At 53.3% G+C, this 26,754-nt stretch overlaps 1 long non-coding RNA gene across 1 annotated transcript; it reads right to left on the reverse strand.

The window, feature by feature from the left end:
* On the reverse strand, positions 1–25,500 carry LOC135311221 (uncharacterized). The gene is made up of 4 exons (XR_010371013.1): positions 25,396–25,500; positions 15,080–15,189; positions 9,846–9,955; positions 1–259 (listed from the first exon to the last, which is right to left on the reverse strand). It is a non-coding gene; the product is annotated as an uncharacterized LOC135311221 (long non-coding RNA).
* Positions 25,501–26,754: the final 1,254 nt, after the last annotated feature.

Here is a 26,754-nt window from a genome sequence, read left to right on the forward strand (position 1 = left end):
GGCTCTCTCTTGCCTGCGGCAGGAAGGCAGCTGGCAGCCAGAGCGCCTTCAGTTTCTTCTGCTTTACCTTTCGTTGGCGTCTCCAGCTTCAGCCGAGGCAGCTCCTGTCCACAGCCGGGAAGGGCTCTGTGTGTCCCTTTTCGCCCCCGCGCTGCGAGGATGGCAACGCTGGGCAGAGAGAAGCCACGCAAGCCTGAGACGGCTGCAGTCAACGGCATCCCCGGGGGAAGGACAGACAACCACGTCCTCAGCACGGTCTCTGGGAGAGGGAAAGAAGAAACAGCGACCGTCATTACCGTCGATCGACCCTGGCCAAAGCCCCTCCTTGCGCAGGGGCTTCTGGACACACCGCCCCTTCCCCGCGCTACTGCTAAGGGCCCCTGCGCCAAGGGGGAATCCAGTGCGCTCGAGCGCCGGCTCGCTGCCTTCACGACAGGGCCTGGGGGCGGCCAAGGGCTACGCAGCACGCTTCAGGGGAGGTGCCGGGGCTGCGGGCAGGCGCACGGGGCAAGGGATGGCCAGGGGAGGCTGAGCGGCAGCTCCGGTGAGCCGGGGAGGCGGCGGCCATCGTCTGCGCCCTGGGCAGGGGGAAAAGGTCCTCCTCCTTTCCCTCTTCCCTTCTGTCAGCTCCCGGGGAACTCACCGCTTCTCGGGGAGCGGCCGCACCTGGAAGCCCCCAGAAATCAACACGAATCCAACCCCAAAAATACACCGCGCCTACCGTACGCGGCACGGCCGCCCGGCACCCGAGCGCCGGAACACCGCGCCTCCCGCCGCGCCCCGGCGAGCCACGTGACAGGGCCGGCAGCCACTGCGCCAGGACTACAGCTCCCGGCATGCTCTGCGCCACAACGCGGCCGCCCGGCAGCCCCCCGCCACAAGGACTACAGCTCCCGCCATGCTCTGCGCCACAACATGGCCGCCCGGCAGCCGCGCGCCGCAAGGACTACAGCTCCCGCCATGCTCTGCGCCACAACATGGCCGCCCGCCCAGCCGCCACACGCACCACCACAGCTCCCGCCACGCCGCGAGCCCGCCCTCCCCGCTCTCTCACCCTGCGGGGCACCGTCCCTCCCGCCGATGCACCCGGAAGCCCCACCGAGCCCTCAGCACAGCCTCGCTCTCCCCACCGCCCGCTCCGACCCGCCGCTGCCCCGCCGCAGCCCTCCTCGGGGCTTGACCCGGCACGCAGCGGCCCCCCACCCAGCCCCCGCTCACCTCCTCCCTCGCTACACTCGCAGCCCGCTGACGCTCGGCCACAGCTCCGCTCCGCTCCGCCCTCGGCTCACACTGGCCCCCCGGAGCAGGGCACCACCCCTTTTCCAGGGAGGAGCCGGCACCGCCAGCCCCACTGCCCGCACCTGGGGCTCCTCCAGCCAGACCCCGCCCACAGCTGAGGCGCAGCAGCAACGGGGGGCCCCCTCCCCTCACCCCCACAGTGCACCACCTCCTCCCCTGGGCTCCGTCACAGACCCTTGCCCCACGCCAAGGGAGCGCAAACGCAGCCCTCAGGCCAAAGGAGAGGGCAGGTGTTGGTGCAGGCGCGCACGTAACAAGTCCCAGGAGCGATTCGTGGCTCAGGGTCCCCAACGCTCCCCCTGCCCCAAGGCCACCTCGGCCGCCGTTGCCGCAGCCGCACGGAGCTGGTGGTGGCTGGGATAGTGCTCATTTTCTCCACAGTAGCTAGGAAGGGATACGTTTTGGATTTATGCTCAAAACACCGTTAATAATGTAGAGATGTTTTGGTTCTTGCTGAGCACTGCTTCCACAGTCAGGGCCTCTTCTGGTTCTCTCAGTGCCCCACCAGCAAGTAGGCTGGGACAGCTGGGAAAGCTTTCCCAGCTAACTGACCAAAGGGATATTCCATACCATTTGACATCATGCTCAGCACACGCAGCTGGGGGAAGAAGGGGGAGTCCTTGGGGGGGGGGGGGGGGGGGGGGGGGGGCTACGGCATTTCTCTCCCTAAGTAACCATGACACATGACAGAGCCCTGCTTTCCCAGAGGTGGCTCAACACCTGCCCGCCGAAAAGGAGGAGTGAATTAATTCCTTGCTTTGCTTCCACGCACAGCTTTTGCTTTACCTATTAAACAGTCTTGATCTCAGCCCATGATTTTTCTCACTTTTACCCTTCCAGCTCTCTCCCCCAGCCCACTGAGGGTGGAGCGAGCAAGCAGCTCCCTGGTGCAGAGTTGCCAGCTGGGGCTAAACCACGGCACGCGCTTGTCCGCGTTTGGCAGGAAAGGGACCGTCCGTCGCCTGGCTCCTGGAGCGACAGGCTGCTGGGCAGAGGGGGAGGCCACCAAAGGTGAGGAGCAGGGCACAGGACAGTAGGAAGAGAGAAGAGAAGAGAAGAGCGGCAGCCGGCTGGACGGGGGCGGGGGGGCGTGTGTGCGTGTAGTGAGAAGGCACGAGGCAGGGAACAGGACGGCCAGAGAAGGACAGGGAGCCTGACGGAGGTGGAGATACAAGCAGCAGAGAGAGGGGAAGAGAGGCAGCAGAAAGAGGGGGGAAGAGCAGGACACAGACCAACAAAGAAGGAAGAGGAGCAGGCTGGAGACGCACAAAGAACCTGGGGCAGGCAGCACGACAGCGAGGGAGGAAAGAAGAATAGGGGCAGGAAGCTGGACCGAGCGCGATGGAGACAGACAAGACAAGCGACAAGAACAGGGCAGAGAGGGAAGAATGAAGCCACGGGGACAGGGAGCCGAGACAGCCAACAACGGAGGGAAGGGGCCGGGGAGGGAACACCACAAAACAAACCATGGGGCTACGTGGTACAGAGCACGAGAAGGCAGAGAATTAAGAATTAGGGACAGGGAGCCAGAGAAACAACAACAAAAAAAAAACACCCAAAACAAAGGGAGATGGGGAGCAAAAGGAATCGCAATGCGTACAGAAAGGAGAGAGAAACAATTCTAAAACAGGGTCACGGGGAAGCCAGAGACAGCAAGATGGAGAAAGGACAAAAGCTACAGGCTACAGGGCAGAGAGGGAAGAATTAATGAATAGACACAGAGAGCTGGGCAGAAAGAGATGGAGAAAGGCTGAAGATCACACGGCCAACAGGGAAGAGAGAAGAGAGGGAGGAATTTTCAAAACAGGGGCAAGAAGCCAGAGAGAGGGAGAGAGGCGCAACAATAAAATGGGGACAGGCCACAGGGCGGCGAGGAGGGAATCGATGAATAAGAACAGGAGACCAAAGAGAACACAATGTAGAATGGAAAAAAGGAACAGCGGCCTACAGGGAAGGAGGAATTAAAGATCAGGCACTGGGAGGCAGACAGAGACACATGAAGAAACAAGTAGGAAAAAAAAAAAAAACAAAACACACAACGGCAATGGGCTACAAAGACAGACAGAGAGGGAAGAAATAAAACATAGCAGCAAGGAGCTGGACAGAGAGAGATGAGGACAAACAAATAGCACGGGTCTACGTGACAGAGAACGTGGAATTAGAACACAGAGAGGGGGAGCCGGACAGAGAGAGAGGCCGAGAGAAAAATCTAGACGGGCTACGGCGGGCAGAGGCAGGAATTAAAACCTAGGGACAGGGAGCTGGACAGAGGGGACGGAGATCACAGGGAACAGCGGCGGGTGCAGGAAGAACAGGAATTCAAGAATAGGGAAAGGGAGCTGGACAGAGAAGAACTCAGGCAGGCAAGTAACAGTAGCAGGGTACAGAGCAGAGCAGACGAACTAAAAAGCGCGGCGGGAGCGTTGAGGCAGACAGAGAGAGATTAAGAAAAAAGTCACGGGCTACGTGGCAAAGCAGGAGGAACTCAGAAACGGGGATGGCAACCAAGGGAGAGTGAGCTGGTGAAGGATAACGGGTATTCAAAGTGAGGGACGGGGAGCTGGGAAAAGCGAGGCAGAGAAAAACAGAATCACAGAGAGAATCACACAAAGCCAAAAAAGAAGAAACTGAACAACAGGAACAGGTGTAACCAAAGCGATGAAATCAACCAACCAGAGACGGTGTTCCATTACGGGAACACGGAGCGTACGAATCAGCGCATCTGTCGATCTGCATTTTAGTCCCTAGGCGATCGTTAATGTCAGCAGAACAACAGACAACGTGCTTCTGTCAGAAAAGGATGACAAAACGCGGTTTCGTGTAGCGCACTGAGAAAACTAGCCAAGACTGCCAAGATTAAGAGCCAAGAAGGTAAAACGCAATTCTGGCAGGGGGAGATCGCGACCACCGACTCACAGACCACCACCGAGCCTGCGCAGTGATTTACATACGGAACGAGCAAGTTTGTACCAATCAGTAGACAGGACGATAATGAATATGTATGAATACGTAAAATTTTGATCTACAAATTCTACGGGAAAGGTGTGTGAGGTACGCACGCCAGGAGGAGCGATCCCCCGTGCATCTGGCGCCGTGAATAAAGAACGCCTGCTCTTTAATACTAGATTGGTGTTGAATAGATATTTCCGATTTTACCGTGTTTTTTGGTAACAGTTTTGGCACCCCAGATGGGAACCTGCTTTTGAATCTCGACGGATCCGCAGGACCGTGGGACCTGCAGTCAGCCCCAAGGAATTCTTGGGGAGAGCTTCCGATCCCCAGGCCAGAGAATTCTGAGAAAGATCCCCTGGACTGAAGTAAACAAGGCATTCGTTTAAGAAGAAACTTAGGTAGAATAATATGTGGCGTTAGCTTCCCACATAGGACAGGATAGTGGGTTTGAGTCCCACAGGCCTGCCCGTAAGGCGCGGCGAAAGCCACGCAGGGTTGGGGCCAAGAGGTACCTCGGTTGGTAAGTCTCTGCTAGGCGAAAGCCTGTGGAGCGGGACCCGAGGGTAGGGGGGTCTTCAACAGGGGGTTGAAGTCTCCAGGGATATCTAGCAGGGGGCTACAGATCCCAGTGGCGGATTCCCAGTGAGACCTCTAACGGGGGTTGGAGTCCCTCTGACTACTATTTGTGATAGTGCACTATCACAACTGCTAGTCGACTGGGAGATGGGAGCATTTCTGAGTAAGAAACCTATCCCACAGAGAACACCTTTGGGATGTACTTTGAAGCACTGGAAAGACATCGGGGGTGATGACCCACTAACTCGGAAACCATTAATTGAATATTGCAATCATTGGTGCCCAACGTATCAATTGGAAGGTGGGCACGAATGGCCAGAACAGGAGACATTGCAATATCATACCATCTTGCAATTAATGTTGTTTTGTAAAAAGGGAAGGCAAATGGGAAGAAGTGGCATATGTTGATTTGTTCTTTACACTGTGGAATCATCCAGCGTGGCAGAAACAGCGTGAGATATGTCCACAGGATTCTACGGCAATGTTTCTGAAAAGAGGAAAATGTGGTGAGAACTTGAAGTGTTGCTCTACTTGTGATACTGGATACTTCACTTGATGGAACTGACAAGAAAATAGTATTGAATACAGCCAGAAGGCAGGTGCAGGGAGCACATGCTAACAGGAATTTACAGAGAACAACGAATAAGAATTTTCCATCTACAAATCCCGAGTGGGACCCTAATCAGCCAGGACCCAGGGGAATGTTGACTAGATGTCAGAGACAGATTTTATTTGGAGTAAGACATGCAATGCCAAAAGCCATAAATTTTGACCCATTTATTAAGTGAGACAAGAATTAAAGGAGTCCCCTTCAGCCTTTATGGAAAGACTGAAGGTGACCACCAGAAAATATACTCATTTGAACCCAGAAAAACACAGAAAAAGCAATTCAGTTGGTCTCTATATTCATAAGACAATCAGCCCCAGATTGGGGGGGGTGGGGGGGGGAGTAAAAAAACCTTCAGAAACTAGAAGAACCTGAATCCAGAGATCTGGGTAAAATGCTTGAAGTAGCTTGGCATGAAGGAGGCCAGAGGAATCAACCCTAGCTGAACACCTGGTTACACTGAAGCTAGGGAATGAAGAAATAGAATTTTTGGTAGATACGGGAGCCACTTCTTTGGTATTGAATACACGTAAAGAGAAAGTTGATCATAAACCAGTAGGTGTTGTTAGTGCGACAGGGCAAAGAAAAATTAGCCTTTCTTAGAGCCATTAAAGTTTAAATTGGAGAAGCAATGGGCAACTCACCAGTTTCTGTATATGCCTGAATGTCCACTGCCTCTGTTATGATGAGATCTATTAAGTAAATTAGATGCTCAAGTAACTTTTAAAGATGGAGAGATTAAATTACTAATACCAGAACAGAATCAAAAGCCACAGAGGCGAGAGCGTTTATGTTACAGGATTCCTCCAGGGAGGAACAGGTTCCCGAAGAAGTGGAAAACGTAGTAATTCCTTTGGTTTGAGCGAGCGGAGCTCCGGAGCGACCTAAGCGGGCAGAGCCGGTAAAAGTAACCTTAAAGCCTGGAGCCAAGCCGGTAAGGCAAAAACAATACCGTATTAAGCGAGAGGCTCGAAAAGGATTAGAGAAGTTAATTATAAATTTTTTTCAGAATATGAGCTCTTAGTAGAATGTGAATCAGAATATAGTACTCCTGTGCCGCCAGTAAAGAAATCTAGAGGCAAAGAGTATTAGCTGGTTCACGATTTAAGGGCTATATCTCAGGTGGTCCAAGATCTACATCCGGTAGTAGCTAATCCATACACTTTACTGACCTCTTTTAAAGGAGGAGCATAAATGGTTTACTGTACTAGATTTGAAGGATGCCTTCTTTTGCATACCTCCAGGCATAAAAAGTCAAAGCCTATTTGCTTTGGAATGGGAAAGCCCCACCACAGAATGAAAGACACAGCTAACATGGACCGTACTTCCACAAGGATTTAAAATTAGTCCTACGATATTTGGGACTCAGCTGGCAAGAAAAAAAATTAGAAATATAGAAATGTATAGAAAAAACAGAACCCAGGGAGAGGCATACTGTTACAGAATGCAGACGACATTCTGATAGTGGCAGAAAGTAAAGAATAATGTTTTGAAATTTTTAAATTTTCTGGGCCAAGGAAGATGCGGAGTTTCCAGAAACAAAACCCAAATAGGAGAAGAAGCAGCCATTTATTTAGGATTTGAAATATCTCAGAGACAAAGACAATTAGAAAGTGAAAAGAAAGAAACTATTTGTCAAATTCCCGAACCTTGCGGCCCGAAGGAACTGAGAGCTTTTCTGAAAATAGTGAAATAGCGTCAGCTCTGGATTCTGAACTACAGACTGTATGTAAAACCATTATACGAGGCACTGAAAGAATCAAAGGATAAATATTTAACCTGGACGCCCGGATGCCAAACGGCATTCAAAGAACTGAAAAGAGCCTCAGTGATGGCCCCTGCATTAGGCCTACCCGATTTCGCTAAACCTTTTGAGCTGTTTGTCCACGAAAGACAACATTTAGCCCTTGGAGTGCTGACACAGCGACTGGGAACCTGGAAGAGACCCGTGGGCTACTTCTCCAAACAACTCGACCACGTGAGTAAAAGATGGCCTGGATGTTTACGGGCAGTAGCAACAGCAGCGCTGCCGATCCAGGAAGCCCCAAAGTTAACAATGGGACAAAAGATGACAGTATGTGTCCCGCACATAGCGGTGACTGTTTTAGAACAAAAGGGGGGTCGTTGGCTATCCCTTAGCAGAATGTTGAAATATCAAGTTGTTCTGTTAGAACAAGACCATGTGGAATCGAAGACTACTGCTATACTGAATCCTGTATGTTTTTAACAACAGAAAACCTTACGGACAATTTCGAACACGATCGCTTGCTAACTATTGAACAAGTCTATTCCAGCAGACCAGGCCTGAGACACAAACCTCTGGGAAAATCCTGATCTGGAGTTGTTTACAGATGGAAGCAGCTCTGGGCGAGAAGAGAATGGCCGGATATGCTGTCGTTATCACCGCCGAGGGAATGGAGTCAGGGGCGCTGCCTGCGAACACCTCAGCACAGAAAGCAGTATTGGTAGCGTTGAAGCGAGCTCTGCGAATGGCAGAAGGACGAAGGATAAATATCTAGACTGATTCCAAACATGCATTTGGTGTGATCCACGATCATGGAGCTACTGGGAAGGAAAAAGGACTGCCATCAGCCCAAGAATCATTGATACAGCATAAAGAAGACATTCTCCAACTTCCGGAAGACGTGCAGAAACCAAAAGAAGTGGCGGTAAAGCGTTGCAAAGCTCATCGATTCGGCCAGACGGCTGTAAACATAAGCAAACGATTGACAGATAAAGCTGCAAAGAGGACTGCAGAGCAAGGTATCCTTGCACTAGTACCAGTAAAACAGATCGGAATTCCAAAGTTGAAACCGAGATTATTATAATAAATTGGATGAGCAATTAGCAGAACAATTGGAAGCATCACAAAACACAGAGAGATGGTAGGTAACACCAGAAAAACAAGTAATAATAATAACAACCCCACAAGTTATGACAGAACTTGCAAAAGAAAAGCATGAGCAAACACATTAGGGTGTAGATGCTACGGTTTTGAGTTTAAAAGCATCTGTAGCGTGTGTAGGCATGACAAGAATAATTAAACCCATGGTAGCTAAGTGTCCAATCTGTCCTAGAAATAATCCCCTGAACCAAAGGAAACCACCTTTAGGAGTAACAAAACAAAAAATTCTCCCGGAAATTATTAGCAAATTAAGTTTTCTGAGTTACCCAGACAAAATAGATATAGCAGTATTTGTTAGTGATGATGGACAAATTTTCTAGTTGGCCAGAAGCTTTCTCGTGCTGCACCAACAAAGCTAGAGTAGTAGTTAAAATGTTGCTGAAAGAAATAATACCAAGATTTAGAGTGCCAACAGGAATGTCCTCTGGGAGAGGACCACATTTTTTTGCAGAGGTAGTTCAACAAATTAATAAAATTTTGGGTATAAAATGGAACCTGCATATGCCCTAGAGACCACAATCAAGTGAAAACTTTGAGAAGATGAACCAAACACTGAACTGACATAGTGGAATATTATTGATCTAGGATGGAAGTATTGAGAAAATGATTATTTCAAAACTTCCAAAGGGGGGAAATGTAACCAAAGCGTTGAAATCAACCAACCAGAGACGGTGTTCCATTACGGGAACACGGAGCGTACGAATCAGCGCATCTGTCGATCTGCATTTTAGTCCCTAGGCGATCGTTAATGTCAGCAGAACAACAGACAACGTGCTTCTGTCAGAAAAGGATGACAAAACGCGGTTTCGTGTAGCGCACTGAGAAAACTAGCCAAGACTGCCAAGATTAAGAGCCAAGAAGGTAAAACGCAATTCTGGCAGGGGGAGATCGCGACCACCGACTCACGGACCACCACCGAGCCTGCGCAGTGATTTACATACGGAACGAGCCAGTTTGTACCGATCAGTAGACAGGACGATAATGAATATGTATGAATACGTAAAATTTTGATCTACAAATTCTACGGGAAAGGTGTGTGAGGTACGCACGCCAGGAGAAGCGATCCCCCGTGCATCTGGCGCCGTGAATAAAGAACGCCTGCTCTTTAATACTAAATCGGCGTTGAGGAGTTGTTTCCGATTTTACCGCGTTTTTCGGTAACACACGGAGTCAGACCAAGAGGGCCAGAGAAAGACAAAATACCGACAGGCTACAGAACAGAGCAGGAGGAATAAAAAAATAAAAACGGAGCCAGAGCCAGGCAGAGAGAGGCGGAGAAAGAACAAGTAGCCACAGGCTACAGGACAGAGAGAGGGAGGCCTGAAAAGACGGGGAGGCAGGGAGCCACTCAGAGCGAGATGGAGAAAGAAGGGGCGGGGGGGCGCCAAAAAAAAAAAAAAAAAAATTTTGCAGCAGGTAAGGAAAGAGAGGGGGCCAGGGGGGAGAGACAGGGAGGGCCCAGGACGCACAAGAGAGGCAACGGGGCCCCAGTGGCCCAGGACTCACCGCGACTCTCGCTCTCAGCGCTGCTGGCACAATTTAGCCGTTCAGATGCTTCTTTCCCCTCCTCTCCGCCCTGCCTCTTCTGCAGCTCCAGACTCTAGGCCGTCCTCCACCTAAAGAGGATACATGGGTGTCTTACCGCTCTTACGAGATGAGGCTTCCTAGGCACGTAGCCTAGCTCGCTCGTGCACTACACGCCCGTACCCAACTCCCGGTTACGCGTACAGACCCTGCGGTGCACGTCGGTGGCCTGGCCCGCTGCGGGCTACGAAGGGGGATCCTCCCTCCCTCACCTGCAGGGACAGGCTCTCTCTTGCCTGCGGCAGGAAGGCAGCTGGCAGCCAGAGCGCCTTCAGTTTCTTCTGCTTTACCTTTCGTTGGCGTCTCCAGCTTCAGCCGAGGCAGCTCCTGTCCACAGCCGGGAAGGGCTCTGTGTGTCCCTTTTCGCCCCCGCGCTGCGAGGATGGCAACACCGGGCAGAGAGAAGCCACGCAAGCCTGAGACGGCTGCAGTCAACGGCATCCCCGGGGGAAGGACAGACAACCACGTCCTCAGCACGGTCTCTGGGAGAGGGAAAGAAGAAACAGCGACCGTCATTACCGTCGATCGACCCTGGCCAAAGCCCCTCCTTGCGCAGGGGCTTCTGGACACACCGCCCCTTCCCCGCGCTACTGCTAAGGGCCCCTGCGCCGAGGGGGAATCCAGTGCGCTCGAGGGCCGGCTCGCTGCCTTCACGACAGGGCCTGGGGGCGGCCAAGGGCTACGCAGCACGCTTCAGGGGAGGTGCCGGGGCTGGGGGCAGGCGCACGGGGCAAGGGGGGGGCCAGGGGAGGCTGAGCGGGAGCTCCGGTGAGCCGGGGAGGCGGCGGCCATCGTCTGCGCCCTGGGCAGGGGGAAAAGGTCCTCCTCCTTTCCCTCTTCCCTTCTGTCAGCTCCCGGGGAACTCACCGCTTCTCGGGGAGCGGCCGCACCTGGAAGCCCCCAGAAATCAACACGAATCCAACCCCAAAAATACACCGCGCCTACCGTACGGGGCACGGCCGCCCGGCACCCGAGCGCCGGAACACCGCGCCTCCCGCCGCGCCCCGGCGAGCCACGTGACAGGGCCGGCAGCCACTGCGCCAGGACTACAGCTCCCGGCACGCTCTGCGCCACAACACGGCCGCCCGGCAGCCCCCCGCCACAAGGACTACAGCTCCCGCCATGCTCTGCGCCACAACACGGCCGCCCGGCAGCCGCGCGCCGCAAGGACTACAGCTCCCGGCATGCTCTGCGCCACAACACGGCCGCCCGGCAGCCCCCCGCCACAAGGACTACAGCTCCCGGCATGCTCTGCGCCACAACATGGCCGCCCGGCAGCCCCCCGCCACAAGGACTACAGCTCCCGCCATGCTCTGCGCCACAACATGGCCGCCCGCCCAGCCGCCACACGCACCACCACAGCTCCCGCCACGCCGCGAGCCCGCCCTCCCCGCTCTCTCACCCTGCGGGGCACCGTCCCTCCCGCCGATGCACCCGGAAGCCCCACCGAGCCCTCAGCACAGCCTCGCTCTCCCCACCGCCCGCTCCGACCCGCCGCTGCCCCGCCGCAGCCCTCCTCGGGGCTTGACCCGGCACGCAGCGGCCCCCCACCCAGCCCCCGCTCACCTCCTCCCTCGCTACACTCGCAGCCCGCTGACGCTCGGCCACAGCTCCGCTCCGCCCCGCCCTCGGCTCACACTGGCCCCCCGGAGCAGGGCACCACCCCTTTTCCAGGGAGGAGCCGGCACCGCCAGCCCCACTGCCCGCACCTGGGGCTCCTCCAGCCAGACCCCGCCCACAGCTGAGGCGCAGCAGCAACGGGGGGCCCCCTCCCCTCACCCCCACAGTGCACCACCTCCTCCCCCGGGCTCCATCACAGCCCCTTGCCCCACGCCAAGGGAGCGCAAACGCAGCCCTCAGGCCAAAGGAGAGGGCAGGTGTTGGTGCAGGCGCGCACGTAACAAGTCCCAGGAGCGATTCGTGGCTCAGGGTCCCCAACGCTCCCCCTGCCCCAAGGCCACCTCGGCCGCCGTTGCCGCAGCCGCACGGAGCTGGTGGTGGCTGGGATAGTGCTCATTTTCTCCACAGTAGCTAGGAAGGGATACGTTTTGGATTTATGCTCAAAACACCGTTAATAATGTAGAGATGTTTTGGTTCTTGCTGAGCACTGCTTCCACAGTCAGGGCCTCTTCTGGTTCTCTCAGTGCCCCACCAGCAAGTAGGCTGGGACAGCTGGGAAAGCTTTCCCAGCTAACTGACCAAAGGGATATTCCATACCATTTGACATCATGCTCAGCACACGCAGCTGGGGGAAGAAGGGGGAGTCCTTGGGGGGGGGGGGGGGGGGGGGGGGCTACGGCATTTCTCTCCCTAAGTAACCATGACACATGACAGAGCCCTGCTTTCCCAGAGGTGGCTCAACACCTGCCCGCCGAAAAGGAGGAGTGAATTAATTCCTTGCTTTGCTTCCACGCACAGCTTTTGCTTTACCTATTAAACAGTCTTGATCTCAGCCCATGATTTTTCTCACTTTTACCCTTCCAGCTCTCTCCCCCAGCCCACTGAGGGTGGAGCGAGCAAGCAGCTCCCTGGTGCAGAGTTGCCAGCTGGGGCTAAACCACGGCACGCGCTTGTCCGCGTTTGGCAGGAAAGGGACCGTCCGTCGCCTGGCTCCTGGAGCGACAGGCTGCTGGGCAGAGGGGGAGGCCACCAAAGGTGAGGAGCAGGGCACAGGACAGTAGGAAGAGAGAAGAGAAGAGCGGCAGCCGGCTGGACGGGGGCGGGGGGGCGTGTGTGCGTGTAGTGAGAAGGCACGAGGCAGGGAACAGGACGGCCAGAGAAGGACAGGGAGCCTGACGGAGGTGGAGATACAAGCAGCAGAGAGAGGGGAAGAGAGGCAGCAGAAAGAGGGGGGAAGAGCAGGACACAGACCAACAAAGAAGGAAGAGGAGCAGGCTGGAGACGCACAAAGAACCTGGGGCAGGCAGCACGACAGCGAGGGAGGAAAGAAGAATAGGGGCAGGAAGCTGGACCGAGCGCGATGGAGACAGACAAGACAAGCGACAAGAACAGGGCAGAAAGGGAAGAATGAAGCCACGGGGACAGGGAGCCGAGACAGCCAACAACGGAGGGAAGGGGCCGGGGAGGGAACACCACAAAACAAACCATGGGGCTACGTGGTACAGAGCACGAGAAGGCAGAGAATTAAGAATTAGGGACAGGGAGCCAGAGAAACAACAACAAAAAAAAACACCCAAAACAAAGGGAGATGGGGAGCAAAAGGAATCGCAATGCGTACAGAAAGGAGAGAGAAACAATTCTAAAACAGGGTCACGGGGAAGCCAGAGACAGCAAGATGGAGAAAGGACAAAAGCTACAGGCTACAGGGCAGAGAGGGAAGAATTAATGAATAGACACAGAGAGCTGGGCAGAAAGAGATGGAGAAAGGCTGAAGATCACACGGCCAACAGGGAAGAGAGAAGAGAGGGAGGAATTTTCAAAACAGGGGCAAGAAGCCAGAGAGAGGGAGAGAGGCGCAACAATAAAATGGGGACAGGCCACAGGGCGGCGAGGAGGGAATCGATGAATAAGAACAGGAGACCAAAGAGAACACAATGTAGAATGGAAAAAAGGAACAGCGGCCTACAGGGAAGGAGGAATTAAAGATCAGGCACTGGGAGGCAGACAGAGACACATGAAGAAACAAGTAGGAAAAAAAAAAAAAACAAAACACACAACGGCAATGGGCTACAAAGACAGACAGAGAGGGAAGAAATAAAACATAGCAGCAAGGAGCTGGACAGAGAGAGATGAGGACAAACAAATAGCACGGGTCTACGTGACAGAGAACGTGGAATTAGAACACAGAGAGGGGGAGCTGGACAGAGAGAGAGGCCGAGAGAAAAATCTAGACGGGCTACGGCGGGCAGAGGCAGGAATTAAAACCTAGGGACAGGGAGCTGGACAGAGGGAGACGGAGATCACAGGGAACAGCGGCGGGTGCAGGAAGAACAGGAATTCAAGAATAGGGAAAGGGAGCTGGACAGAGAAGAAGTCAGGCAGGCAAGTAACAGTAGCAGGGTACAGAGCAGAGCAGACGAACTAAAAAGCGCGGCGGGAGCGTTGAGGCACACAGAGAGAGATTAAGAAAAAAGTCACGGGCTACGTGGCAAAGCAGGAGGAACTCAGAAACGGGGATGGCAACCAAGGGAGAGTGAGCTGGTGAAGGATAACGGGTATTCAAAGTGAGGGACGGGGAGCTGGGAAAAGCGAGGCAGAGAAAAACAGAATCACAGAGAGAATCACACAAAGCCAAAAAAGAAGAAACTGAACAACAGGAACAGGTGTAACCAAAGCGATGAAATCAACCAACCAGAGACGGTGTTCCATTACGGGAACACGGAGCGTACGAATCAGCGCATCTGTCGATCTGCATTTTAGTCCCTAGGCGATCGTTAATGTCAGCAGAACAACAGACAACGTGCTTCTGTCAGAAAAGGATGACAAAACGCGGTTTCGTGTAGCGCACTGAGAAAACTAGCCAAGACTGCCAAGATTAAGAGCCAAGAAGGTAAAAGGCAATTCTGGCAGGGGGAGATCGCGACCACCGACTCACGGACCACCACCGAGCCTGCGCAGTGATTTACATACGGAACGAGCCAGTTTGTACCGATCAGTAGACAGGACGATAATGAATATGTATGAATACGTAAAATTTTGATCTACAAATTCTACGGGAAAGGTGTGTGAGGTACGCACGCCAGGAGAAGCGATCCCCCGTGCATCTGGCGCCGTGAATAAAGAACGCCTGCTCTTTAATACTAAATCGGCGTTGAGGAGTTGTTTCCGATTTTACCGCGTTTTTCGGTAACACACGGAGTCAGACCAAGAGGGCCAGAGAAAGACAAAATACCGACAGGCTACAGAACAGAGCAGGAGGAATAAAAAAATAAAAACGGAGCCAGAGCCAGGCAGAGAGAGGCGGAGAAAGAACAAGTAGCCACAGGCTACAGGACAGAGAGAGGGAGGCCTGAAAAGACGGGGAGGCAGGGAGCCACTCAGAGCGAGATGGAGAAAGAAGGGGCGGGGGGGCGCCAAAAAAAAAAAAAAAAAAAATTTTGCAGCAGGTAAGGAAAGAGAGGGGGCCAGGGGGGAGAGACAGGGAGGGCCCAGGACGCACAAGAGAGGCAACGGGGCCCCAGTGGCCCAGGACTCACCGCAACTCTCGCTCTCAGCGCTGCTGGCACAATTTAGCCGTTCAGATGCTTCTTTCCCCTCCTCTCCGCCCTGCCTCTTCTGCAGCTCCAGACTCTAGGCCGTCCTCCACCTAAAGAGGATACATGGGTGTCTTACCGCTCTTACGAGATGAGGCTTCCTAGGCACGTAGCCTAGCTCGCTCGTGCACTACACGCCCGTACCCAACTCCCGGTTACGCGTACAGACCCTGCGGTGCACGTTGGTGGCCTGGCCCGCTGCGGGCTACGAAGGGGGATCCTCCCTCCCTCACCTGCAGGGACAGGCTCTCTCTTGCCTGCGGCAGGAAGGCAGCTGGCAGCCAGAGCGCCTTCAGTTTCTTCTGCTTTACCTTTCGTTGGCGTCTCCAGCTTCAGCCGAGGCAGCTCCTGTCCACAGCCGGGAAGGGCTCTGTGTGTCCCTTTTCGCCCCCGCGCTGCGAGGATGGCAACACCGGGCAGAGAGAAGCCACGCAAGCCTGAGACGGCTGCAGTCAACGGCATCCCCGGGGGAAGGACAGACAACCACGTCCTCAGCACGGTCTCTGGGAGAGGGAAAGAAGAAACAGCGACCGTCATTACCGTCGATCGACCCTGGCCAAAGCCCCTCCTTGCGCAGGGGCTTCTGGACACACCGCCCCTTCCCCGCGCTACTGCTAAGGGCCCCTGCGCCGAGGGGGAATCCAGTGCGCTCGAGGGCCGGCTCGCTGCCTTCACGACAGGGCCTGGGGGCGGCCAAGGGCTACGCAGCACGCTTCAGGGGAGGTGCCGGGGCTGGGGGCAGGCGCACGGGGCAAGGGGGGGGCCAGGGGAGGCTGAGCGGGAGCTCCGGTGAGCCGGGGAGGCGGCAGCCATCGTCTGCGCCCTGGGCAGGGGGAAAAGGTCCTCCTCCTTTCCCTCTTCCCTTCTGTCAGCTCCCGGGGAACTCACCGCTTCTCGGGGAGCGGCCGCACCTGGAAGCCCCCAGAAATCAACACGAATCCAACCCCAAAAATACACCGCGCCTACCGTACGGGGCACGGCCGCCCGGCACCCGAGCGCCGGAACACCGCGCCTCCCGCCGCGCCCCGGCGAGCCACGTGACAGGGCCGGCAGCCACTGCGCCAGGACTACAGCTCCCGGCACGCTCTGCGCCACAACACGGCCGCCCGGCAGCCCCCCGCCGCAAGGACTACAGCTCCCGCCATGCTCTGCGCCACAACACGGCCGCCCGGCAGCCCCCCGCCGCAAGGACTACAGCTCCCGCCATGCTCTGCGCCACAACACGGCCGCCCGGCAGCCCCCCGCCGCAAGGACTACAGCTCCCGGCATGCTCTGCGCCACAACACGGCCGCCCGGCAGCCCCCCGCCACAAGGACTACAGCTCCCGCCATGCTCTGCGCCACAACACGGCCGCCCGGCAGCCCCCCGCCACAAGGACTACAGCTCCCGCCATGCTCTGCGCCACAACATGGCCGCCCGCCCAGCCGCCACACGCACCACCACAGCTCCCGCCACGCCGCGAGCCCGCCCTCCCCGCTCTCTCACCCTGCGGGGCACCGTCCCTCCCGCCGATGCACCCGGAAGCCCCACCGAGCCCTCAGCACAGCCTCGCTCTCCCCACCGCCCGCTCCGACCCGCCGCTGCCCCGCCGCAGCCCTCCTCGGGGCTTGACCCGGCACGCAGCGGCCCCCCACCCAGCCCCTGCTCACCTCCCCCCTCGCTACACTCGCAGCCCGCTGACGCTCGGCCACAGCTCCGCTCCGCTCCGCCCTCGGCTCGCACTGGCCCCCCGGAGCAGGGCACCACCCCTTTTCCAGGGAGGAGCCGGCACCGCCAGCCCCACTGCCCGCACCTGGGGCTCCTCCAGCCAGACCCCGCCCACAGCTGAGGCGCAGCAGCAACGGGGGGCCCCCTCCCCTCACCCCCACAGTGCACCACCTCCTCCCCCGGGCTCCGTCACAGCCCCTTGCCCCACGCCAAGGGAGCGCAAACGCAGCCCTCAGGCCAAAGGAGAGGGCAGGTGTTGGTGCAGGCGCGCACGTAACAAGTCCCAGGAGCGATTCGTGGCTCAGGGTCCCCAACGCTCCCCCTGCCCCAAGGCCACCTCGGCCGCCGTTGCCGCAGCCGCACGGAGCTGGTGGTGGCTGGGATAGTGCTCATTTTCTCCACAGTAGCTAGGAAGGGATACGTTTTGGATTTATGCTCAAAACACCGTTAATAATGTAGAGATGTTTTGGTTCTTGCTGAGCACTGCTTCCACAGTCAGGGCCTCTTCTGGTTCTCTCAGTGCCCCACCAGCAAGTAGGCTGGGACAGCTGGGAAAGCTTTCCCAGCTAACTGACCAAAGGGATATTCCATACCATTTGACATCATGCTCAGCACACGCAGCTGGGGGAAGAAGGGGGAGTCCTTGGGGGGGGGGGGCTACGGCATTTCTCTCCCTAAGTAACCATGACACATGACAGAGCCCTGCTTTCCCAGAGGTGGCTCAACACCTGCCCGCCGAAAAGGAGGAGTGAATTAATTCCTTGCTTTGCTTCCACGCACAGCTTTTGCTTTACCTATTAAACAGTCTTGATCTCAGCCCATGATTTTTCTCACTTTTACCCTTCCAGCTCTCTCCCCCAGCCCACTGAGGGTGGAGCGAGCAAGCAGCTCCCTGGTGCAGAGTTGCCAGCTGGGGCTAAACCACGGCACGCGCTTGTCCGCGTTTGGCAGGGAAGGGACCGTCCGTCGCCTGGCTCCTGGAGCGACGGGCTGCTGGGCAGAGGGGGAGGCCGCCAAAGGTGAGGAGCAGGGCACAGGACAGTAGGAAGAGAGAAGAGAAGAGAAGAGCGGCAGCCGGCTGGACGGGGGCGGGGGGGCGTGTGTGCGTGTAGTGAGAAGGCACGAGGCAGGGAACAGGACGGCCAGAGAAGGACAGGGAGCCTGACGGAGGTGGAGATACAAGCAGCAGAGAGAGGGGAAGAGAGGCAGCAGAAAGAGGGGGGAAGAGCAGGACACAGACCAACAAAGAAGGAAGAGGAGCAGGCTGGAGACGCACAAAGAACCTGGGGCAGGCAGCACGACAGCGAGGGAGGAAAGAAGAATAGGGGCAGGAAGCTGGACCGAGCGCGATGGAGACAGACAAGACAAGCGACAAGAACAGGGCAGAAAGGGAAGAATGAAGCCACGGGGACAGGGAGCCGAGACAGCCAACAACGGAGGGAAGGGGCCGGGGAGGGAACACCACAAAACAAACCATGGGGCTACGTGGTACAGAGCACGAGAAGGCAGAGAATTAAGAATTAGGGACAGGGAGCCAGAGAAACAACAACAAAAAAAAAACACCCAAAACAAAGGGAGATGGGGAGCAAAAGGAATCGCAATGCGTACAGAAAGGAGAGAGAAACAATTCTAAAACAGGGTCACGGGGAAGCCAGAGACAGCAAGATGGAGAAAGGACAAAAGCTACAGGCTACAGGGCAGAGAGGGAAGAATTAATGAATAGACACAGAGAGCTGGGCAGAAAGAGATGGAGAAAGGCTGAAGATCACACGGCCAACAGGGAAGAGAGAAGAGAGGGAGGAATTTTCAAAACAGGGGCAAGAAGCCAGAGAGAGGGAGAGAGGCGCAACAATAAAATGGGGACAGGCCACAGGGCGGCGAGGAGGGAATCGATGAATAAGAACAGGAGACCAAAGAGAACACAATGTAGAATGGAAAAAAGGAACAGCGGCCTACAGGGAAGGAGGAATTAAAGATCAGGCACTGGGAGGCAGACAGAGACACATGAAGAAACAAGTAGGAAAAAAAAAAAACAAAACACACAACGGCAATGGGCTACAAAGACAGACAGAGAGGGAAGAAATAAAACATAGCAGCAAGGAGCTGGACAGAGAGAGATGAGGACAAACAAATAGCACGGGTCTACGTGACAGAGAACGTGGAATTAGAACACAGAGAGGGGGAGCCGGACAGAGAGAGAGGCCGAGAGAAAAATCTAGACGGGCTACGGCGGGCAGAGGCAGGAATTAAAACCTAGGGACAGGGAGCTGGACAGAGGGAGACGGAGATCACAGGGAACAGCGGCGGGTGCAGGAAGAACAGGAATTCAAGAATAGGGAAAGGGAGCTGGACAGAGAAGAACTCAGGCAGGCAAGTAACAGTAGCAGGGTACAGAGCAGAGCAGACGAACTAAAAAGCGCGGCGGGAGCGTTGAGGCAGACAGAGAGAGATTAAGAAAAAAGTCACGGGCTACGTGGCAAAGCAGGAGGAACTCAGAAACGGGGATGGCAACCAAGGGAGAGTGAGCTGGTGAAGGATAACGGGTATTCAAAGTGAGGGACGGGGAGCTGGGAAAAGCGAGGCAGAGAAAAACAGAATCACAGAGAGAATCACACAAAGCCAAAAAAGAAGAAACTGAACAACAGGAACAGGTGTAACCAAAGCGATGAAATCAACCAACCAGAGACGGTGTTCCATTACGGGAACACGGAGCGTACGAATCAGCGCATCTGTCGATCTGCATTTTAGTCCCTAGGCGATCGTTAATGTCAGCAGAACAACAGACAACGTGCTTCTGTCAGAAAAGGATGACAAAACGCGGTTTCGTGTAGCGCACTGAGAAAACTAGCCAAGACTGCCAAGATTAAGAGCCAAGAAGGTAAAAGGCAATTCTGGCAGGGGGAGATCGCGACCACCGACTCACGGACCACCACCGAGCCTGCGCAGTGATTTACATACGGAACGAGCCAGTTTGTACCGATCAGTAGACAGGACGATAATGAATATGTATGAATACGTAAAATTTTGATCTACAAATTCTACGGGAAAGGTGTGTGAGGTACGCACGCCAGGAGGAGCGATCCCCCGTGCATCTGGCGCCGTGAATAAAGAACGCCTGCTCTTTAATACTAGATTGGTGTTGAATAGATATTTCCGATTTTACCGTGTTTTTTGGTAACAGTTTTGGCACCCCAGATGGGAACCTGCTTTTGAATCTCAACGGATCCGCAGGACCGTGGGACCTGCAGTCAGCCCCAAGGAATTCTTGGGGAGAGCTTCCGATCCCCAGGCCAGAGAATTCTGAGAAAGATCCCCTGGACTGAAGTAAACAAGGCATTCGTTTAAGAAGAAACTTAGGTAGAATAATATGTGGCGTTAGCTTCCCACATAGGACAGGATAGTGGGTTTGAGTCCCACAGGCCTGCCCGTAAGGCGCGGCGAAAGCCACGCAGGGTTGGGGCCAAGAGGTACCTCGGTTGGTAAGTCTCTGCTAGGCGAAAGCCTGTGGAGCGGGACCCGAGGGTAGGGGGGTCTTCAACAGGGGGTTGAAGTCTCCAGGGATATCTAGCAGGGGGCTACAGATCCCAGTGGCGGATTCCCAGTGAGACCTCTAACGGGGGTTGGAGTCCCTCTGACTACTATTTGTGATAGTGCACTATCCCAACTGCTAGTCGACTGGGAGATGGGAGCATTTCTGAGTAAGAAACCTATCCCACAGAGAACACCTTTGGGATGTACTTTGAAGCACTGGAAAGACATCGGGGGTGATGACCCACTAACTCGGAAACCATTAATTGAATATTGCAATCATTGGTGCCCAACGTATCAATTGGAAGGTGGGCACGAATGGCCAGAACAGGAGACATTGCAATATCATACCATCTTGCAATTAATGTTGTTTTGTAAAAAGGGAAGGCAAATGGGAAGAAGTGGCATATGTTGATTTGTTCTTTACACTGTGGAATCATCCAGCGTGGCAGAAACAGCGTGAGATATGTCCACAGGATTCTACAGCAATGTTTCTGAAAAGAGGAAAATGTGGTGAGAACTTGAAGTGTTGCTCTACTTGTGATACTGGATACTTCACTTGATGGAACTGACAAGAAAATAGTATTGAATACAGCCAGAAGGCAGGTGCAGGGAGCACATGCTAACAGGAATTTACAGAGAACAACGAATAAGAATTTTCCATCTACAAATCCCGAGTGGGACCCTAATCAGCCAGGACCCAGGGGAATGTTGACTAGATGTCAGAGACAGATTTTATTTGGAGTAAGACATGCAATGCCAAAAGCCATAAATTTTGACCCATTTATTAAGTGAGACAAGAATTAAAGGAGTCCCCCCCTTCAGCCTTTATGGAAAGGCTGAAGGTGACCACCAGAAAATATACTCATTTGAACCCAGAAAAAAACAGAAAAAGCAATTCAGTTGGTCTCTATATTCATAAGACAATCAGCCCCAGATTGGGGGGGGCGGGGGGGGGAGTAAAAAAACCTTCAGAAACTAGAAGAACCTGAATCCAGAGATCTGGGTAAAATGCTTGAAGTAGCTTGGCATGAAGGAGACCAGAGGAATCAACCCTAGCTGAACACCTGGTTACACTGAAGCTAGGGAATGAAGAAATAGAATTTTTGGTAGATACGGGAGCCACTTCTTTGGTATTGAATACACGTAAAGAGAAAGTTGATCATAAACCAGTAGGTGTTGTTAGTGCGACAGGGCAAAGAAAAATTAGCCTTTCTTAGAGCCATTAAAGTTTAAATTGGAGAAGCAATGGGCAACTCACCGGTTTCTGTATATGCCTGAATGTCCACTGCCTCTGTTATGATGAGATCTATTAAGTAAATTAGATGCTCAAGTAACTTTTAAAGATGGAGAGATTAAATTACTAATACCAGAACAGAATCAAAAGCCACAGAGGCGAGAGCGTTTATGTTACAGGATTCCTCCAGGGAGGAACAGGTTCCCGAAGAAGTGGAAAACGTAGTAATTCCTTTGGTTTGAGCGAGCGGAGCTCCGGAGCGACCTAAGCGGGCAGAGCCGGTAAAAGTAACCTTAAAGCCTGGAGCCAAGCCGGTAAGGCAAAAACAATACCGTATTAAGCGAGAGGCTCGAAAAGGATTAGAGAAGTTAATTATAAATTTTTTTCAGAATATGAGCTCTTAGTAGAATGTGAATCAGAATATAGTACTCCTGTGCCGCCAGTAAAGAAATCTAGAGGCAAAGAGTATTAGCTGGTTCACGATTTAAGGGCTATATCTCAGGTGGTCCAAGATCTACATCCGGTAGTAGCTAATCCATACACTTTACTGACCTCTTTTAAAGGAGGAGCATAAATGGTTTACTGTACTAGATTTGAAGGATGCCTTCTTTTGCATACCTCCAGGCATAAAAAGTCAAAGCCTATTTGCTTTGGAATGGGAAAGCCCCACCACAGAATGAAAGACACAGCTAACATGGACCGTACTTCCACAAGGATTTAAAATTAGTCCTACGATATTTGGGACTCAGCTGGCAAGAAAAAAAATTAGAAATATAGAAATGTATAGAAAAAACAGAACCCAGGGAGAGGCATACTGTTACAGAATGCAGACGACATTCTGATAGTGGCAGAAAGTAAAGAATAATGTTTTGAAATTTTTAAATTTTCTGGGCCAAGGAAGATGCGGAGTTTCCAGAAACAAAACCCAAATAGGAGAAGAAGCAGCCATTTATTTAGGATTTGAAATATCTCAGAGACAAAGACAATTAGAAAGTGAAAAGAAAGAAACTATTTGTCAAATTCCCGAACCTTGCGGCCCGAAGGAACTGAGAGCTTTTCTGAAAATAGTGAAATAGCGTCAGCTCTGGATTCTGAACTACAGACTGTATGTAAAACCATTATACGAGGCACTGAAAGAATCAAAGGATAAATATTTAACCTGGACGCCCGGATGCCAAACGGCATTCAAAGAACTGAAAAGAGCCTCAGTGATGGCCCCTGCATTAGGCCTACCCGATTTCGCTAAACCTTTTGAGCTGTTTGTCCACGAAAGACAACATTTAGCCCTTGGAGTGCTGACACAGCGACTGGGAACCTGGAAGAGACCCGTGGGCTACTTCTCCAAACAACTCGACCACGTGAGTAAAAGATGGCCTGGATGTTTACGGGCAGTGGCAACAGCAGCGCTGCCGATCCAGGAAGCCCCAAAGTTAACAATGGGACAAAAGATGACAGTATGTGTCCCGCACATAGCGGTGACTGTTTTAGAACAAAAGGGGGGTCGTTGGCTATCCCTTAGCAGAATGTTGAAATATCAAGTTGTTCTGTTAGAACAAGACCATGTGGAATCGAAGACTACTGCTATACTGAATCCTGTATGTTTTTAACAACAGAAAACCTTACGGACAATTTCGAACACGATCGCTTGCTAACTATTGAACAAGTCTATTCCAGCAGACCAGGCCTGAGACACAAACCTCTGGGAAAATCCTGATCTGGAGTTGTTTACAGATGGAAGCAGCTCTGGGCGAGAAGAGAATGGCCGGATATGCTGTCGTTATCACCGCCGAGGGAATGGAGTCAGGGGCGCTGCCTGCGAACACCTCAGCACAGAAAGCAGTATTGGTAGCGTTGAAGCGAGCTCTGCGAATGGCAGAAGGACGAAGGATAAATATCTAGACTGATTCCAAACATGCATTTGGTGTGATCCACGATCATGGAGCTACTGGGAAGGAAAAAGGACTGCCATCAGCCCAAGAATCATTGATACAGCATAAAGAAGACATTCTCCAACTTCCGGAAGACGTGCAGAAACCAAAAGAAGTGGCGGTAAAGCGTTGCAAAGCTCATCGATTCGGCCAGACGGCTGTAAACATAAGCAAACGATTGACAGATAAAGCTGCAAAGAGGACTGCAGAGCAAGGTATCCTTGCACTAGTACCAGTAAAACAGATCGGAATTCCAAAGTTGAAACCGAGATTATTATAATAAATTGGATGAGCAATTAGCAGAACAATTGGAAGCATCACAAAACACAGAGAGATGGTAGGTAACACCAGAAAAACAAGTAATAATAATAACAACCCCACAAGTTATGACAGAACTTGCAAAAGAAAAGCATGAGCAAACACATTAGGGTGTAGATGCTACGGTTTTGAGTTTAAAAGCATCTGTAGCGTGTGTAGGCATGACAAGAATAATTAAACCCATGGTAGCTAAGTGTCCAATCTGTCCTAGAAATAATCCCCTGAACCAAAGGAAACCACCTTTAGGAGTAACAAAACAAAAAATTCTCCCGGAAATTATTAGCAAATTAAGTTCTCTGAGTTACCCAGACAAAATAGATATAGCAGTATTTGTTAGTGCTGATGGACAAATTTTCTAGTTGGCCAGAAGCTTTCTCGTGCTGCACCAACAAAGCTAGAGTAGTAGTTAAAATGTTGCTGAAAGAAATAATACCAAGATTTAGAGTGCCAACAGGAATGTCCTCTGGGAGAGGACCACATTTTTTTGCAGAGGTAGTTCAACAAATTAATAAAATTTTGGGTATAAAATGGAACCTGCATATGCCCTAGAGACCACAATCAAGTGAAAACTTTGAGAAGATGAACCAAACACTGAACTGACATAGTGGAATATTATTGATCTAGGATGGAAGTATTGAGAAAATGATTATTTCAAAACTTCCAAAGGGGGGAAATGTAACCAAAGCGATGAAATCAACCAACCAGAGACGGTGTTCCATTACGGGAACACGGAGCGTACGAATCAGCGCATCTGTCGATCTGCATTTTAGTCCCTAGGCGATCGTTAATGTCAGCAGAACAACAGACAACGTGCTTCTGTCAGAAAAGGATGACAAAACGCGGTTTCGTGTAGCGCACTGAGAAAACTAGCCAAGACTGCCAAGATTAAGAGCCAAGAAGGTAAAAGGCAATTCTGGCAGGGGGAGATCGCGACCACCGACTCACGGACCACCACCGAGCCTGCGCAGTGATTTACATACGGAACGAGCCAGTTTGTACCGATCAGTAGACAGGACGATAATGAATATGTATGAATACGTAAAATTTTGATCTACAAATTCTACGGGAAAGGTGTGTGAGGTACGCACGCCAGGAGAAGCGATCCCCCGTGCATCTGGCGCCGTGAATAAAGAACGCCTGCTCTTTAATACTAAATCGGCGTTGAGGAGTTGTTTCCGATTTTACCGCGTTTTTCGGTAACACACGGAGTCAGACCAAGAGGGCCAGAGAAAGACAAAATACCGACAGGCTACAGGACAGAGCAGGAGGAATAAAAAAATAAAAACGGAGCCAGAGCCAGGCAGAGAGAGGCGGAGAAAGAACAAGTAGCCACAGGCTACAGGACAGAGAGAGGGAGGACTGAAAAGACGGGGAGGCAGGGAGCCACTCAGAGCGAGATGGAGAAAGAGTGGGGGGGGGTGCAAAAAAAAAACTAAAAAAAATGTTGCAGCAGGTAAGGAAAGAGAGGGGGCCGGGGGAGAGACAGGGAGGGCCCAGGATGCACAAGAGAGGCAACGGGGCCCCAGTGGCCCAGGACTCACCGCGACTCTCGCTCTCAGCGCTGCTGGCACAATTTAGCCGTTCAGATGCTTCTTTCCCCTCCTCTCCGCCCTGCCTCTTCTGCAGCTCCAGACTCTAGGCCATCCTCCACCTGAAGAGAATACAAGGGTGTCTCACAGCTCTTACGAGATGAGGCTTCCTAGGCACGTAGCGTAGCCTAGCTCGCTCGTGCCGGAGCTGGGGGCAGGAGCACGGGGCAAGTGGGGCCAGGGGAGGCTGAGGGGGAGCTCTGGTGAGCTGGGGAGTCGGCTATCTTCTGCACCCTGGGCAGGGGGAAAAGGTCATCCTCCTCCTCCTCCTTTCCCTCTTCCCTTCTATCAGCTCCTGGGTAACTCCTGGGGCTGCCCTCACCCGCTCGCCTTTAGCATACCAGAAGCCTGCCTCGGCAGGTCGTTTGAAGCTTCCCATCCCACCAGCCCCAGTAGTGCAGGCACACAAGGAGACACCCCTGCACCCACCAAAGGGGCTCGCTCACCTCGCCGGCAGCCCTAGGCCTCACCCGACACAGGGAATCATGTCCGACACACCACCACGCTGCAGCAGGAGCGGAGGAGGCCTTTCCTTACCAGGAAGCAGCAACGAGCACGGCGGCATCACCTCGCAGGCACCGCAGCATCGCAGGGCTGTCACCTGCGGAGAGAGCAATGGGGATCACAGGGACGCCACCGCGCGTGCGCGGCTCCCGGGCTCAGTACCCAACTCTGGTCGCTGGGCAGCAGCATTATCTGAATTACTCTTCTCGATTAATACCATCCAGAAACCGTAACTTGGCTGCATCCACAGAGCTTCTATTCCTCTGCACCTTTCCCCCTCGCAGCCCCAGCAGCACCGTTCATTGCCTCTGCACCAAACAGCAAAGCGTCTCGAGCATTTCAGTCCTTTCCTCTCGACTGCTTAAAAAAATCTGGTGCTTGCTACTGTCCATGCCACTGCCCCCCCCGCCCATGCCTGAGGGAGGAGAAGCAGCACAGCAAACCTGGGGAACAAGGTTGGGTCCCCCACCCCCGCAGAATAAGCCCCAGGAACTGCTTGTAGGCATGTGGCATCAGGGTTGTGATAGGGTTTTGTTTTGGTTTTCTTTTTTTTCCCTGCCTTCTTTACATAATGTATTAATTGGGGTTGCTTTTCCAAACTACTGAGTTCTGTGGGGACTTTTTGTGCTTTTACCCTACAAAAAATGGTCATTTTCACTTTCGGTTTTGTGCATGAGAATGGTTGGTGGGTGCTTTTAGGTGGTTGTTCCTTCCCCACCACCACCCTTTTTTTCCCTTTCCAGCTGCACAAATCCAGCTGGAGTTGGCTTTCCCAGAAGCCCCAAGTTGTTTTCTTTCCACCAGAAT

The sequence above is a fragment of the Phalacrocorax carbo genome, unplaced genomic scaffold (assembly GCF_963921805.1).
Source record: "Phalacrocorax carbo unplaced genomic scaffold, bPhaCar2.1 SCAFFOLD_127, whole genome shotgun sequence".
NCBI lineage: Eukaryota > Metazoa > Chordata > Aves > Suliformes > Phalacrocoracidae > Phalacrocorax > Phalacrocorax carbo.